We start from the raw sequence: 17224 nt of genomic DNA on the forward strand, positions 1-17224 counted from the left end.
GCAATAGTAGCCTTAGACAATATATGAGCATATGTGTATAGCTGTGTTTCAATTAAACTTTATTTACAAAAATAGGTAGCAGGTTGGGTTTGACCCATGAGATATAGTTTGACAACCTCTGGGGTATAATTTTAAGAAAATAAGTTATTTTTATTTGATTCACTAACTGCAAAAGATGTTTCATATATATTGCATGCCACATTTAAGGATACTTTGTTATGTCATGCACATGATGCTGAAAATTTACAAAGTGTTTTTGAGGGAATAACTGGAGGGACAATTACTTATATTTGATATAATATAATTATACTGAATAATTATATTATATAATTATACTGAATAATTAATGAGCAAGAAGGTCAATTCAAGTTCTAACATTCATCATTCAGCTAAAAAAACAACTTCTCAATGGCTTACTCTTGAGGCATTTGACTTACATCATAAAGAATCCTTTACTTTTCTCCAAATCCAGTAAGCTTGGATTTATACCTTTACTAAAGAAAATTATAGGTCAAACTATAAGTTGGTTGAGAAAAACACTAGTTAGTAACTTCTCAATTATCATCCGAGAAGATAACAATTTCTTGTATTTACATAGAATTTTTCAAATTTAGAGTTATTTATTTAATGCTCAAAATATGAAGCAAAGGAAACTAAAAAATGAAAGACACTAAGACATTGAGTTTTTATATCCCTTTCCCTTACCTCAAGGGACTATAGATTTGGGTAAAATAATACAAATAGAGGAAAATAATTAAAAATATGTTCACAGAATTTTGTTTTCCTCTGCTCCAGAGAATTTATAGTAACTCTAGTGCCTTCTAGCTCAAAAGCAAAAGAATAAGGTCTGCTTAGGGAAAAACCAATGAGTCTCTGACCTGTCACTCTAGCAAGTCACTCTGATCTAAGTAGGATTCAACTTCTGACCTGTGAAAAAAGGGTCTTGAAGTTTTTGATGAAAGTTATTTTCAGCGGCATCCAATTTAGAAGGTGCTGAAACAAGCCCAAACAGACAATTGGAAAAAAACGTAAGGACACCCACCAATAAAATGGTAAAACAAAATATAGTGGTAGAGGGATTTCTAAACTGGTTAGTCATGGAAGAGCAAGACCAAAAGCTCATTTCAGATATATAATAGATATAAAAAACTAAAACTTTTAAGAATGAACTTTGTATGTTTTACTTTTCCTTTCAGTCATTTAAAAACACACATATATAAGTTTTATACACACACACACATATATACATGTGCACACATATATACACAAATGGTTATAAATATGATTGTTATTAAAAATCCAATATGCAATGGTTTTCTCCTGCAAAGAAAGGTGTAAATGTTCATGTAATAAAAACTCTGCACAAACTAGGAAAGTTATGACTGATTTTGATACCAGTTTCTGCCTCTGCATTAATGGCTAGATTAAAGAGTGATGTTGCAATCACAGAACTTGAGACACCGGTCCATGAGTCAGGGAATGAAATCCTAGAGCAGAAATCTCACAGTTGGATAACACCTGGTAAATTGGTAGAGATTTAAAATCCCCTAAATGTATTAATTGTCCAAAAAAATATGGTGTAAAATGTATTATTTCTTTCAAAATACATATTTTAAATTGTTTCTAATTGTTGGCTTCTGCTAACAATAAAAGAAAACATGTCTTTGTTCGTGAGTATGCAAACACAAAGATAAAAATAAGGAACCCTAGTGCAAATTTAATAGTAAGGAAAGAAAAGGACAGTGGCTGAAAAATTGCTAATGATTTTCTAATGTAGACCCAGGGGAAGTTAGAAAAGAAAGCTCAAATAATGAAGTGGTGTACTAACCAATGGGAAATTTATGGCAAAGGAGAATAAGAAGCTAAGAGGCCAGTAGGTATCAAAGTAATAGATTAATAAATTATTGTATTTATTAGTAGAAGGAAATTGAGACTGGGTATGAGGTTAGCAAGTGGGAACAGATGAAAAAAATGAAGCACAAATAAGTAGGAGGATTGAGAAAAGAAACTATAAATATACTGGACATATTTCAGTGATTGTTTTTTTTTAAAATAAATATTTTATATTTTTAGTTGTAGATGGATGCAATACCTTTATTTTATTTATTTACTTTTATGTGGTTCTGAGGTTTGAACCCAGTGCCTCATATGCCAGGCAAGTAGCCACTGAGCCATCATCCCAGCTCTCAGTGATTGCTTTTGATATAAATTTATTTTCAAAAGTTTACTGCAAAAATGTTCTAATTTTTTCTAACTTTTATTCAGTGTTACAAGAACACTTGGGTATATTTAGGGAGATAGTTGACAACAACTAAGTTGTATTAAGCATTTGCCATGCAGCAGATGAACTAATTTGTATGTATTAATTTGTATTATAATCATAGCATGTCAAGGGGAGGGTTGTTATTTTCTTTTTCTTAAAGAAGCTGAGGAAGTAAGGTAAAATAATTTCTTTGAGACTGTTTTTGAAAACTGGAGTCCTGGCACCAGAGATTTCATATTTCATCTAACTTATATTCTACTTTGTTTCTTTACTAGGTTTTTTTTTTTATTGCAGACATACTACATTTGACTTTTGTTCAAAATAGCAGGGTTAACGTACATTTACATACATATTTGTCTTCTTTAAATCCCTGAAAATAAAATAAAAAGAATTTTAAAAAAAACAAAACTACAAAGAGAATAACATAGAAAATGAATACAAGAAAATATTGGCCATGCTCACTTTGGCAACACATACACTAAAATTGGAATGATACAGAGAAGATTAGCATGGTTCCTGTATAAGGCTGACAAATTCATGAAGTGTTCCATATTAAAAAAAAAAAAAAAGAATGTTGTTTTTAAGTCTTTTGGGTATAAACCGAGGAGAGGGATAGCTGGGTCAAATGGTGTTTCCATTTCCAGATTTCCAAGAAATCTCCATACTGCTTTCCATATTGGCTGCACCAATTTGCAGTCCCACCAGCAGTGTGTGAGTGTACCTTTTTCTCCATATCCTCACCAACACTTATTGTTGTTTGTCTTCATAAAAGCTGCCATTCTGATTGGGGTGAAATGATATCTTAAAGTAGTTTTGATTCGCATTTCTCTAATTGCTAGAGATGATGAGCATTTTTTCATATCTCTCTCCTCAGTCTATATCCAAAAGACTTAAAAACAGCATACTACAGGGACATAGCCACATCAATGTTTATAGCAGCACAATTCACAATAGCTAAACTGTGGAGCCAACCTAGATGCCCTTCAGTGGATGAATGGATAAAAAAATGTGGCATATATACACAATGGAATTTTACTCAGGAATAAAAGAGAATAAAATCATAGCATTTGCAGGTAAGTGGATGGCGTTGGAGAAGATAATGCTAAGTGAAGTTAGCCAATCCCTCAAAAAAACAAATGCCGAATATTTTCTCTGATATAAGAAGGCTGACTCATACTGAGGTAGGGAGGGGGAACATGGGAGGAATAGATGAATTCTAGATAGAGAAGAGGGGTGGGAGGGAAAGGGAGGGGGCAGGGGATTAGCAAGGATGGTGCAATGTGATGGACATCATTATCCAAAGTACATGTATGAAGACAGGAATTGGTGTCAACATACTTTATATACAACCAGAGATATGAAAAATCGTGCTGTATATGTGTAATAAGAATTGTAATGCATTGTACTGTGATTTATTTTTTTTAAACCAAGAAAAAAAGAAAAAATTTAAAAAAGAAAATATCAATAGCTGGAAATCGGGATGATCGGTAACTGAGTCTGTGTTAATTAACTTGATATAATCATTTCACATGTATACATATATCAAAATGCCATGTTGTACATCTAAAATACACACAATACTTATTTTCAGTTAAAAATTAAAAATTATAAAAGTTAAGACAGAGAAAGAGGAAGAGAGGGAAAGAGAGCATACAAAATCTTTACTTGACAGGAGAGGAAGGTGAGAAACAAACACATTTGTACCTCTAAACTCCTACATTTCTTAGGTATTTGTGATATCTGAAAAAAATAGGATCAGACATAATTCTGTTTGAGAAACACTTGTATCCTCAGTGCCCCACTTTTAGCCTGGTACAATTCTGGGGTTTTATTCTTTTTTTTTTTTTTTCCAAATATTTTTCTTGTACCTGCTTCTAAGGAACTGGGACTCTAGGGTTCATGGAAAACTACTTGAGGAAGGATTTAAGAGGGGGTATTGTTTATTTTTAATTTGTTCTTTTTAGATGTACATGACAGTGAAACGTATTTTGACATATTTTACATAAATAAATTATTTACAAATAAATTATTCTAATTAGGATCACATTCTTGTGGTTGAACATAATATGAAATTACACTGGTCCTGTATTCATATATGAACATGGAGTTTTAGTCTTAGTAGAGGTAAGGATATCCTTTTTTTTTTATCAGGAGGATTTTGCTGAATATTCCAATCCATAATTACCTAGAAGAGAAACTTATAGTCTATTATCAACAGAATAACCAGAATGGTGCTGACCAAAATAACTTTCTATTTAAGCCAGGAGTAAGAGCCAAGATTTTAGAATGATTTACAAAATCATGCCTACATGGTCTACCCACCCCGCTACCTCCATTCTTGAATTTTCTCTCTGACTTCATCACCTATTCTTCTCAATACTAACAGATCTAAAATTGTTACTGGAGGCTTGGGGTCTAGCTCAGTGGTAGAGAACCCCTCAGTTCAATCCCCAGTACTGGGAGGTGGGGGAGAAGCATTAGTATGGTTGCATCTCTAAGTATGGAGTAATTGGTTGAAATCCTTCACTTTCATAGTATCTACAATAAAAATATCTAGAAGTACCAAAATAAACATTATTTAGGCTTTTGAACTTCAATTTTTTTAAAGAACTCTAGCTATAATTGTTGGAAGGCATGTGAAATACAGTATGAAGACTGCTTTCGTTTGTAATATGACTTATAGACCTATTTGATCCTTTACATTGTATGATGAGCCACCTCAATAAATATAAGGAAAATATAATTTAAAATGAATAAAACAAATATAAAGAAAAATAGAACTACGGTTATGTGTGTTATTAATTTGAAAATAAGGTATTTTTCTTAGTAGTTCAACATACTACAATAGCATATTTGTGCCCATGTCACTACCAGCTTAGAAATGTGTTCTTTAAAAGGCTTCACAGATAACCTGCTTTCTATTCTCTCTGAATTGTTCTCTAGGAATAAATCAGTTAAAAGGCAGCAAGATCCAAACTCTTGGATCTTGGCTCTGGTTTTATGTTCACATTACTCAAAGGCAATCTTAGACCCTCCATATTAGTCTCTAATCTTCTTTTCCGCCTTTGCTGAGACACTTACCTGAAAACACTGAAATGTCTTAAAATAAACACAAAAAAGAAATCAGGAGGCCTAGTGGGTGGTAAATATTTTGAAAAAGGTTGAAATGGAATGCAGAAAGTAAAGTGGCTATGTTTGCAGAAACTCTTTTCCCAGTAAATTGTATTTTACATGAAGCAATGTATGAGTCTTGTTTTCAAGTAGTTACAAGTATACTCATTGTAGAAATAGCTAAGTTCTAATGATCATAACATTTCTTAGGCTTTGGATTGAAAGCATAATACAGATATCACTAGTGCAATTGACTGCATAAAAGTGTCATGATTAGCACTAAATTGTGGCTTGAATTTTCTTTAACACTTTCTAACATATATACACACACCCCCACACACACATATGTGTGTATGTGTGTGTGTGAATTTACTTCCACATCTTTGTCTAGCTTGGTTTAAAATGAAGCTACTAGGACTGGGGATGTAACTCAGTGGTAGAGTGTGAAAGGCTCAATCCTTAGCACTGCAAAAAAAGTGAAATAAATCTACCATAAACACCTTTTTAAAAATATGCTATTGAGCTAGGCATGGTGGTGCACACCTATAATCCCAGCAGCTCTAAAGGCTGAGGCAGGTGGATATTGAGCACAAAGCCAGCCTCAACAACTTAGTTAGACCCGGTCTCAAAATAAAAAAAAAATAAAAAGGGGTGGGGATGTGGCTCAGTGGTTAAGTGCCCCTGGGTTTGATTCCCAATACCATAAATAAACATAGAAAGAAAGAAAACAAAAAGGAAAATAAAATATACTATTGAAGTATTTATTTTATGTTGGTCTAAGTTATTTTTTGAAAGCCCCTAGGAGTTTATTGAAGGTACTATCATTGAGAAATAACTTAAATTTTATGGAAGTATTTTAGAGATATTTCTGATTGCATTTATTCTGAATTATTCACCATTAATTTTAACCAAGCCAATTTTGATTTGACATAAAACTGACACGTTCTTTGTGGCCTACACATTCTTTCATAATAGGCAGTTTTAAAGTTGCATGCACATGTTTAGCTTCACCTCAATCTTTTAATCTAGCTTCAATGATAAACCTGTAATTATCATAACCTTTCAGTTTGTTAATTTGAGAGGCTAACATGGCATCCTGAATTTAATATTTACACTCCATCTACTTGATGTAGTTTACAAATTAGAACACTGTGAGAGGTAGGACATGGAAGGTTAAAACGGAATCTAACTGAAGAAAGCAGAAGAGGTAAATAATGGTAGGTATCAGGAATAAGCAGATTCTACTACGGGAAAAAGTATGTTTCTAGTTTCTCAAACTGAGGGCTCCAAAGGAAACAATGTATTTGGTAATTTCTTTTTTTCTGGCAGCCCAATGCCCACATACAAATCTACAGAGATGAAATATTTCCCTAAGCAAAAATGGCTTCTCTTGCAGTCAGGACATAAAGGACAATCAGGACATAAAGTGGCATGCAGAAATTCATTATGTATAGATGGCATTAAGAAAAATTTAGTACCAATATTTTGAATTATGATTTTATAGGACTAAGTCAGAAATTCTGTTTAAAAAGGTGATTTTATGGCTCCTCCAATGAGAGGATTTTTGGAAGGGTTGGAAGAAGGAAATTTAGTAAATGTGATACAGGTGTGATCACTAAGAAATAAATTATAAGGTTTCAATTAATAAAAGGCAGCACTACATGAGACAGATCTGGGTATTGTTTTTCTCAACCAAACTATGGAATGATATAAATCTAGGCTAGGTAAGAATAGGAGATCTGTAAGTTGTATGCTTTCCTTAATGCTCCTGTGCACACATGTGCTTGTCCCTTCACAATAACACACATGTGCACGCATATCTAGTAACAAAGGGTAGAGAAGGCAGATGTTTTAGTTATCATTCCATCAGTGTGACCAAAAGACCTGAAAATAACAATTTAGGGGAAGAAAAGTTAATTTGGAGGCTCATGGTTTCAAAGGTTCAGACTATGGTCAACTGATTCCATAGCATTCAATCTGAGGTGAAGCAGAATATAATGGCTGAAGTGTATGGTGGAAGGAAACAACTCAGGACATGGCAATCAGGAAATAAAGAGAAAGAACTCTAAAACCAAGGACAAAATATAAACCCAAAGGCACACCTCCAGTGACATACTTCTTCTAGCTATAGCATACCCACCTACAATTACCACCCAGTGAATTCATATCAGTGGATTAATGAACTGTTTAGATTAATGTTCTTATAACCCAGTCACTTCACCGTGAAAATTCTTGCATTATCTTACATATGATCATTTGGAAAAACCTCATGTCTAAGCCATAAAAATGGGAAAAACAGAAACATGTGAGCACCATTGTTTAACCAGCCAAATAAAGCCACTGGGATTTTGATGTTTGGGGTTAGGACTTTCAGGTACAGAGATGAGTTATTAAACTTGCATCCTATACCTTAGTCCTGGTTTTCTTTATTTTACTGAGCCTTTTAAAAATTTTTTTTTAGTTGCATATGGACACAATACCTGTATTTTATTTGTTTTTATGTGATGCTGAGGATTGAACCCAGAGGTTCACATGAGCTAGGCAAGCACTCTACCACTGAGCTGCAACCCTAGCCCTATTGAGCCTTATTTGAATCATTTTAATGTCTGAAATCAAGACATATAAAAAGGAAGAAGGAGAGATGTCAGGAATAAGTTTTCTGGGAAGGGAAAACAAATTAAGAGTTGTAGTCCTAATGAAAACATCTTTATTTGGGATCAATGGGGTCCTAAAGTATGAACTCTTATGTGCCTGGTTCCCTGTGGTAGAGCTGGTTCCAGAGTCAAGGCATGGGTGAACTAACACAGATGATTCTTGAGGGGCTCAGTGATGAAGGCTAGATGTAGAGGTTAACATGAAGAAATATAGAGCTCATTATCTTAGTCATCAAGTGATATTACCCATTGAACTGTTTTTTTTAAAGTATCAATAATTGGAATTTTTTCTATTTTATTCTTTTCTTTTTTTATACCAGATATTGAACTCAGGGGTGTTCTACCACTTAGCCACATCTCCAGCCCTTTTTATTATTTATTTTGAGACAGGATTTTGCCGAATTGCTTAGGGCCTCACTAAGTTGCTGAGGCTGGCTTTGAACTTTCAATCCTCCTGCCTTGGCCTCCCAAGCTGCTAGGATTACAGTCATGCACTACCATGCACAGCTGGATTTTTCTATATACTTTAATTCAATAGTTCACGTATCTTCCTCTGCACTTTGACTGCATTCCCTGAAAGTTTGCTTTTTTTAGGGAAGATATCTATAATGTCTCTCATTTCTCAAACACTTATTCTTTCCATTTGCTATGCTTTCCTGACAATTGTGGCAGTATTGTGAAAATATTTCAGTCTGTTTTATTTTGCCTTGTTTTGAGGGAAAGAATTGTGTATATACATGTGGGAATTATCACAGTATAAAATGTAAAAACAAAACTAAGTATAAACTTTCAGGAATACATTATGAATTTGTTCCTCAAATAATATCCTATATTTATTGTATGCTCTTGACAAATCATTGAATAAGATAGGCAAGATTTCTGCCATTATGAAAGTTACAGTTTTAGGTGATCTCTCAGTATACTGAGAGCAACATCATATAAGTAGAGATGAAAGAACAAAAATAATAGTTTAGTATACATTAAATGCCAATTGAGAGAGCTGGAATAATTACAAATGGGAGAGAAAAATTACTTCAGGCATGAGAATTATGCAAGCAAAAGCACTAATGCAGGAATGCAACGAAAAAGGATTGTTTGAAATCTCAGTCTTGTGTGCAGGAATAGTAGGGGACAACATTTGAGAGATAAATTAGTTGCTGCTGGAAATATGTGAACAGGGAAGTGATGTAATAAAGTTGATGCTAACACAATAGACACAAATCAAATTAGGAAATAGGGTATTGAAACAGACAAGGTCTAGACTAAAGGTAATGTCAGTGAGGATGCAAAGTTAGAGAAACAAGAGACATTTGAAAGGAAGACTCAATGAGCTTGGGAATAGTGAATATGAAGCCAGAAAGGGAGAAAGGAATCACTTCAGCAAACCAAACCTCAGTTGTGAGATAATGAAATAAAATTTGTACAACTAGAGAATTCCAGGTGGGATATGCTTTGAGAGGATCAATGATAAGGTATAGTTTATTTGTACTTTGAGACAGGGTCTCATTAAGTTGCTGAGACTGACTTTGAACTCACAATCCTCCTGCCTCAGCCTCCTGAGTCACTGGGATTACATGTGTGTGCCACCATGCCCCCAAAAGTATAGCTTTGATACATGTAGTTATGAACTTTGGGAATAGAAGATTTCTATGTGTCCTATCTTCATTTCCTTTCAAATTTTCCTCACCAGCATTTTCAAATGTACAGAGAAACTGAACAATTAGTAAACACCTATATGCCCCATATGTCTAGAGTCATTGTCTTTCATTTTCTCATATCAATTTTATCTCTATGTTCATCTTTTTGACTGAACCACCTGCAAATAACTTGCAATGAAACTTTATTCCTAAACACTGCAGCATGCACTTTTTTAAGAAAATAAATTTCAATTTTGAATGGGTATTACATTTAGTGGTATAGGCTGTATTAGACCCTCAGTTACCTGGTGGTCAAATGCACTTACTACTTTTTTTCTCATACTACATAACACCTTCCACATTTATATATGGCATTTATTGTTTGGAGTGTTCAGACATATAAACTAGATTCAAGCAAGTAAAAGAAACAAAATAAAAGAGTATAAAAGAGGTCTAGTAAGGTTTTATGGACAGGAGGAGATTTTGAGAGCTAAGAAAGGAAATGATAAATGAAAACAGAACACTGGAGCATAGAGTGCATTTTCAGGGGAGAACCTAATGATTAGATCTAGTGGCCCTTAAAGATTCCTGACCATAATTGGTATATGGCCTTGAGAATTACCTAATTCTTTTTCTTTTTGGTACTGGGGATTGAATCCAGGGGTACATTCCCAGGGGTATATCCCCAGTTCTTTTTTAAGACAGGATCTTGATAAATCACTGAGTCTTTCTTCAAACCCGTGATACACCTGCCTTAGCCTCCTGAGTTGCTGGGATTATAGGTGTGCACTACCATGCCCAGTTTGGCCTTGAGAATTGAGAAGGAGGTAGGCCAAGACCATGTTTGGAGGAAGAACTTGATGGACCACTTCCTTCATTTTATATTAGAAACCACAAATATCATGGAAGAAAGTGAAATTTTAGATTGATTTTGGATTGATGTGTAGGCATAACATGTTGGTTATATTATTTTGCTCATAGTATAGTAAACAAAGACAAATAATTATTATGAGATTGTGACAGATATGGGGTTTAAGGAAATAATTAGGATAAATATCAAATTAGAGGGAATTTCAATAATGATCCTGTGAGCTCTCAAAGAATTACATTTGTGTTGTTAAAGCATTGTACAACTTGTGAGAGCTGATAAGAACACTTAAATTAATTATAAGGAACACTTAAAATTCTTTGTTAATTTACTGTGATATAGGCTGTTTTGGGAATGGGCTCCCAACAGGCAAAGACATCTAAAAACTATTCCATTTTGCAAGGAAATCTACTATAGTTTACATATTATTAGTATATTTACCTTTGTAATTTGTGTTTTTTATTCAGTGTTCATTCAATATAGACTAAGATTTTGGAGAGTAAAACCTTGAGTCACATGGAAGCTGCCCCTCAAAAGGTTACAATCCAAGATTTAAACTCTATACTAGGCCAAATATTATCACTCCAGAATTCCCATATTCATTGAGAATCTCAGAACTTGACCTTATTTGAAAATATAATCTTCACAGATAAAATTAGATAGGTTAAGATTAAGTCATATTGGAATAGGATGGGTTCTTATGAGAAGAAGACATACAGATTCAGAGACATAGATAGGAGAAGACAACAGCAGAGATTAGAATGATTTATTTACAAGCCACTGAACACCAAAAAGAGATGCAGATTTTTCCTCAGAGTCTCCAGAAGAAACCAACGCTTGATTTTGGGCATGTAGGCTCTAGAACTGCAAGAGAATAAGTTTCTGATGTTTCTTTTTTTTCTATTATTTTACCCCACCTAGTTTTGGGTGATTTGTTAAGAGAGCCCTAGAAATCTAATACTGACTGTAAGTCAAAAGATTTAGCACATTCAGGTGTTTGTTGTTGTTATTTTTATTTATTTATATTGGTACTGGGGATTGAACTCAAGGGCACTCAACCACTGAGCCACATCCCCAGCCCTATTTTGAATTTTATTTAGAGACAATGTCTCACTGAGTTGCTTAGGGCCTGGCTAAGTTGTTGTGGCTGGCTTTAAACTCATGATCCTTCTGTCAGCCTCCTGAGCTGCTGGGATTTCAGATGTGCACCACTGTACCTGGCTTATTTTTGTTAATTTTTGATGAAAAATCATCTGTAAGAGGATCTGAAAGACTGCACCAAAAAGTCCATGTGGTCTAAGGCCAAATAAAATACTTTTCCTGAATAGGTATTTATTCTGAAAATTATGCATATAGGAATCAATTTCTCATTTAATCTAGTTATCAGGAAGAGTTATTGAACAAAATGTTAACACATGCCTTTTTTAAATAAAGAAAGTACTGCTAATTGAGAAAAAAGCAAAGCCTACTTAATGAGACACAAATTTCTTTTGCCTTAGAATCCTTTCCTTTTTTTCTTTCTTTTTATGTTGTGTATTAAATGTTTTTAAATGGGAATTCTCTATCGTCTTATTGAGTTTTTTTCTTTTTACTTCAAGATCAAATATTTTTATGAAGACAATGCAGACACCATATTTAGAGTATTGTTGATTTTTTCTACATGGTTGAAGTGATTGTATGTGAAGATAATCAATTGAGAATTTAGGGGCAAAACCTACTATTTACAAGTAAATAATAGCCCCATGGTCTATTAATTATTTTTTTCATCTATATGATGAGAGCCATATTATTGTGACATTATGAACTTCTAGGTCACTATAAATTCAAAGCAGAATTCATAAATTTGATTAAGTTTTTTATGATATAGCACCTAACTCTCTACTTCACCTTCTATCAGTCTTTAGTTTTACAATTTTTTTTATCTGTTTCACAGAGCCTTCTAGCTCTCTCAACTCTTTTTGTGAGTCTGACTTTGGAATCATATTCCTGTACTATTATCATCACTGCTCACCTTGGAAAAAGCCTCTATTCTTTGGCACCTTATTCTTGTTCAACACTGCAGTAATCATGGTTAGAATATACTTTGGGCTTCATTCTCCATACTCTGGGTTGATAGTTTAATCAAAGATGCAACTGGGTACTGGCCTTAGTTTAGAAATTGTTGGCTGAGGCTTCAAATATAACCTAATTGTATGTCTTCCCTTTGTTCAAGGGGGCTGACATCATTGGGTTTTATGAACTCAGTTCTTTCACTGGTTTCTACAGTCAAACCAATCACACCAAGCATATCATGGAGATTTGTGGGTCACAAGATAGGGTCACAATGCATATCACAAGCACTTATTTGAAAAACAATCATTGCTGCCTTTGTTTCTTCTTTCAGAATTTTCTAGCCCCTAATAACAGCTGAATTTTTTTTTTTCTTTCTGCCCTTCCTTTGTACATGCCAAGTCTATCTGGCTCCTTTACATTTCTAATGAGATGTACCCTTTGCCCCTATTCTTTCCACTTGTATTTTAATTAAACCATCTCCCTTTACAATGGAGAACAAGCTTTTATTTCCAAATATGCACATGGCCAACCAACAAATAAAGAGCTTTTCAGGTAAAAGACCTACTGCTGGGCTGGGGATGTGGCTCAAGCGGTAGCGCACTCCCCTGGCTTGCGTGCGGCCCGGGTTCGATCCTCAGCACCACATACAAACAAATATGTTGTGTCTGCCGAAAACTAAAAAATAAATATTAAAAACATTCTCTCTAAAAAAAAAAAAGACCTACTGCTCTTGAACGGTTATTTATGACCACTTTTTTAAGTTATGGAAGTCCATACTCTGATCACTTTTAAAAGCAATCACAATAACAACAAATTCAGTGAAAGATCCCACAGTGTATCAGTATCTATGAAAAGCTTCTGTTTTACTTTGGCAATTTGCATTGTGGGTTTTACAATCCAGAGTGTTCTGGCACATGAATTTGAACCAACCATCATTTTATACTGCCAATTCACTAAAGAAGGAGAATAAATTTAGTAGGATGTGACCCAAAGATAGTCAAAATCAATTAATTGTTCTGAATTATCATGATAATTACTCTGTAATTGGTCTTTGATCATCTAATAAATAGAAAATTCTAGATAACTGACTTCTCTTTCAGCAATAAACTATTCTGATTTCTAGAACTTGGCTTCTGAATACTAAATAGTAATGCTTCTTTGTGCAACAAGGCAGTATTTCTTTTTGAGAAAGATGGTCAGTGATGGTCACTTTCTGTAGTTATGTGTACCTTAAAAACATAAATTAATGCTATTGGTTACCTTTTGCTGGGGTATCATTTCTACTTATATCTTTGCTTTGTGTACTGAGATGGTACTTAATTGGTTTTATAGGTTAGTTGGACCACCCTTTGACAATGTAAGAAATATCTTATATTTCTCTATACTCTACTTGCTACTATTTGCTATAGTCATGTAGCTTCACACTAGAGTTTTCTACACTTTTGCTTGTTATGGCTGATAATAGACATAATTAGTTAACTGTAAAGGAGTTGTAAGGGGATACAATAATTCTTTACTTTTCTCATGAGCTTAGTGAGCTGAATAGACTTCTGAATTGCTTCAGTTTTGATAACAAGGTCTTATGAGCAAAGATTTAAAGCAGATAATCTTCTTAGGCCATTTTATGCTGCTTGATTATCTAGTAACCATATATATATGGTTATATATATATTTGGCCAATGACAGCCATTCCAGATATCCAGTCCTTGAAGATAATTGGGGAAAAGTTCATTTTGTCCAATTTTGATTTTTTTGAGATTATGCTAGTTTGCTGTGATGTCTTATTCTATTCATTTTCCTAATAAGAAGTTAAAATTCCTTATACAAATGCTAATTTATAAATAAAAACTAGTTTGTCTGTGTGATCATGTAGCCATTGTAAATCATGGGTTAATTTTTTTTTCTTTATTCAGTTTGAGTGAGTGTGTGTTTCTTATATCGATGAAAATATAACATTTATAGAGCACAAAGGGCCCCTGACTCTTTTCTGTAAAATCAAGGATTATGGGATACCACTGTGTCACTTTCACTTCGTAGTTAGAAATAGTATTCAAGAATAAAACATGATAACTATGGGAGTGAAATATGAATAGAAGGGGAATTACCTCATACGAACAGGCATATAACCCAACCAGCCTATAAAATCAATGAGGTGGAACCACTCCAACTGTGACAGTGAATCATATGGACAACACAGACTTTCCTATAGTATAACACTCCCACTCTGACATATTAACAAGCATAACTACACCTATTCTGGTCTTCTCTGTAATATCTAACCCACAATTCCTAGGTGCCTCCAAAGATAGCCATACTATTCAGATAGTTTTGATGTCCCAGCTTATTGTAAAAGAAAGGGCACAGGCATCAAAAGAGAAAATTTTGAGTTTCAGCTCTAAGGCTAATTTGCTTTCTTTGGTTTTGAGACTTCTATGGGCTTCAGTTTCTTCTATAAAAATGCATGCCTATTTTGTAAATTTTCTGATATAGGATTATATGAGGTAATAAGCATTAAATAAATAACACTGTGTCTAGCATACAATAGCCATGCAAATATTTTAGTCCCTTTTCTTCTTCACTCTTTCCTCTTTTTTCTCTTCTATATATTCTACCCTTTAACCTTAACTCATTGAGGTAGAATTTCATGTGCTTCCTTTTGCTTTGGTCGACTCTTTGGCTTCAGTTGTCAAGGTCTTTACATTATGCCCTGCATGCTTATCTCTAAGGATGTTTTTGGTTGACTGCAAACATTCCTGTTTAACCTGATCACTGTATGCTGTATATATTAGTTACCCTTTCACATGTACCACTAATCTTAGCTCCTCTCATACAATCTTATGAACATAGAGCAATATTTACATATGTTAATGATTGAAGGTTATACTGAGCACTTAATATTGAAAACACCATAGAAGCTCTAGTTCAGACATGAAGGACAGATGTGTGAGGCAATACAGTATTTTTAAAGCAAAGTTCAAATAATGGCTTCACTTACTAATCAGTAGATGTGTAAACTTGGGGAAATTTATAATCTTGAACCTCCATATTTTATATATATATATTTTTAGTAGTAGATGGACATAATACATTTTATCTATTTATTTATTTTTATGTGGTGCTGAAGATCAAACCCAGTGAGCTGCAACCCCAGTCCCATATTTTAATATGTTAAACAGAAAGCATAAAAATGATTCTGGCTTGGGGAATGATAAATGAATTAATGGTTATAGAATGACTAGCACACGACCTGGACTTAGTGATTATTCAGTGAAGATGGAGTGTCATTGTTATCCAAGATATTAAAGAGCAATAAGCAGAATTATGGAGAAATGATGGAAGAACCCGGGCTCTTGATTGGATTAGTTGACTTGGTCATTTTTCTTTGTTTTTAATATGAACCATAATCTGTTATTTTCTTTTTTAGATTTTAAGTACTTGTTTAAGACAATTAGTTTCCTATGAGATGATTTTCAATAGTTAAATGGTATTGTGTTACACAGAAAGAACATTGTTCTGGTTTTGCTATGAGTTATACCCAAAAAACTCTTGTTAAACAAGGGAGCAATGTTCAGAGGTGAAATAATTTGAGTATGAGAGTTGTTACCTTATCAGAGGATTATTCCATTTAATGGATTAATAATTTGAGTGGAATACTGGGTGGTAAGTGTAGGCAGGTGGGGTATAATGGGAGGAAGTGTCACTGAAGGCATGCCCTTAGGGATTTTATCATGTCCCTGTAGCTTCTTGTGTGTGTTTCTCTCTCTCTCTTTCTGTCTCCTTCTCCTTCTCTCTCTCCCTCTCCCTTTCTCTCTCTTTCTCCTCTATTTTCCTGGCTGCCAAGATCTGAACAGCTTTCTTCTACCTCACCCACTATGATGCTCTGCCTCACCTCAGGCCCACAGCATTGGAGTCAACTGATCATGAACTGAGACCTCTGAAACCATGAGCCAAAATAAACTTTTCCTCCTCTTAGTTGTTCTTCTCAGGTATTTTGATCATAGTGATTAAAAAGTTGACTATCACAAACATGTCAAACTCATCTTAATCTCAGCATGGAAACAATGCAATATTTAAATTTATTAAAATTAGAAGGGAGAATAAACTAAATACATATTCCCTGCATTTTCTAGGGATGTGGGTTTTGAATGAAATGCAACACACTTTGGTCAACTTTATCTTTTTAGTTTTTGACTCAGGACCTAAAATTCAGTATACAATAATTTATAGCTGATTGCTTAGAAATACTCTGCTTAAGTTTGTGAACTTTATATTGCCTATTCTTAATATTTCTTTTTAAAAAAATTTTTAGACATCGATGGACCTTTATTTTATTCATTTATCTATATGTGGTGTTGAGAATCGAACCCAGTGCTTCACACATGCTAGTCAAGTGCTCTATCACAGAGCCACAACATCAGCTCTTGTTTTTAATATTTCTAAGTATCATTGTTTAGTGTTAAAATTTCCTTGTGACAATATCACAGTTTCCCAATTTCATTCCAGACTAGACTAGCCAATGGTATGTGAGAGAAGAAGGGTAATATTTATAAGTCTGCTGATAACTATTGTATCATTAGAATTGGTTTGAATATAACCATGTTAAGTCTTCTTAAACCTGCTCAGAAAAATTAATTCAGCA

At 34.0% G+C, this 17224-nt stretch overlaps 1 non-coding gene across 1 annotated transcript; it reads left to right on the forward strand.

Annotated features, from left to right (window-relative positions):
- Window positions 1-2717: 2717 nt before the first annotated feature.
- Window positions 2718-2820, forward strand: LOC143639537 (U6 spliceosomal RNA). The gene has a single exon (XR_013154695.1). It is a non-coding gene; the product is annotated as a U6 spliceosomal RNA (small nuclear RNA).
- Window positions 2821-17224: the final 14404 nt, after the last annotated feature.

Source organism: Callospermophilus lateralis, chromosome X, assembly GCF_048772815.1.
Source record: "Callospermophilus lateralis isolate mCalLat2 chromosome X, mCalLat2.hap1, whole genome shotgun sequence".
NCBI classification, from domain to species: domain Eukaryota; kingdom Metazoa; phylum Chordata; class Mammalia; order Rodentia; family Sciuridae; genus Callospermophilus; species Callospermophilus lateralis.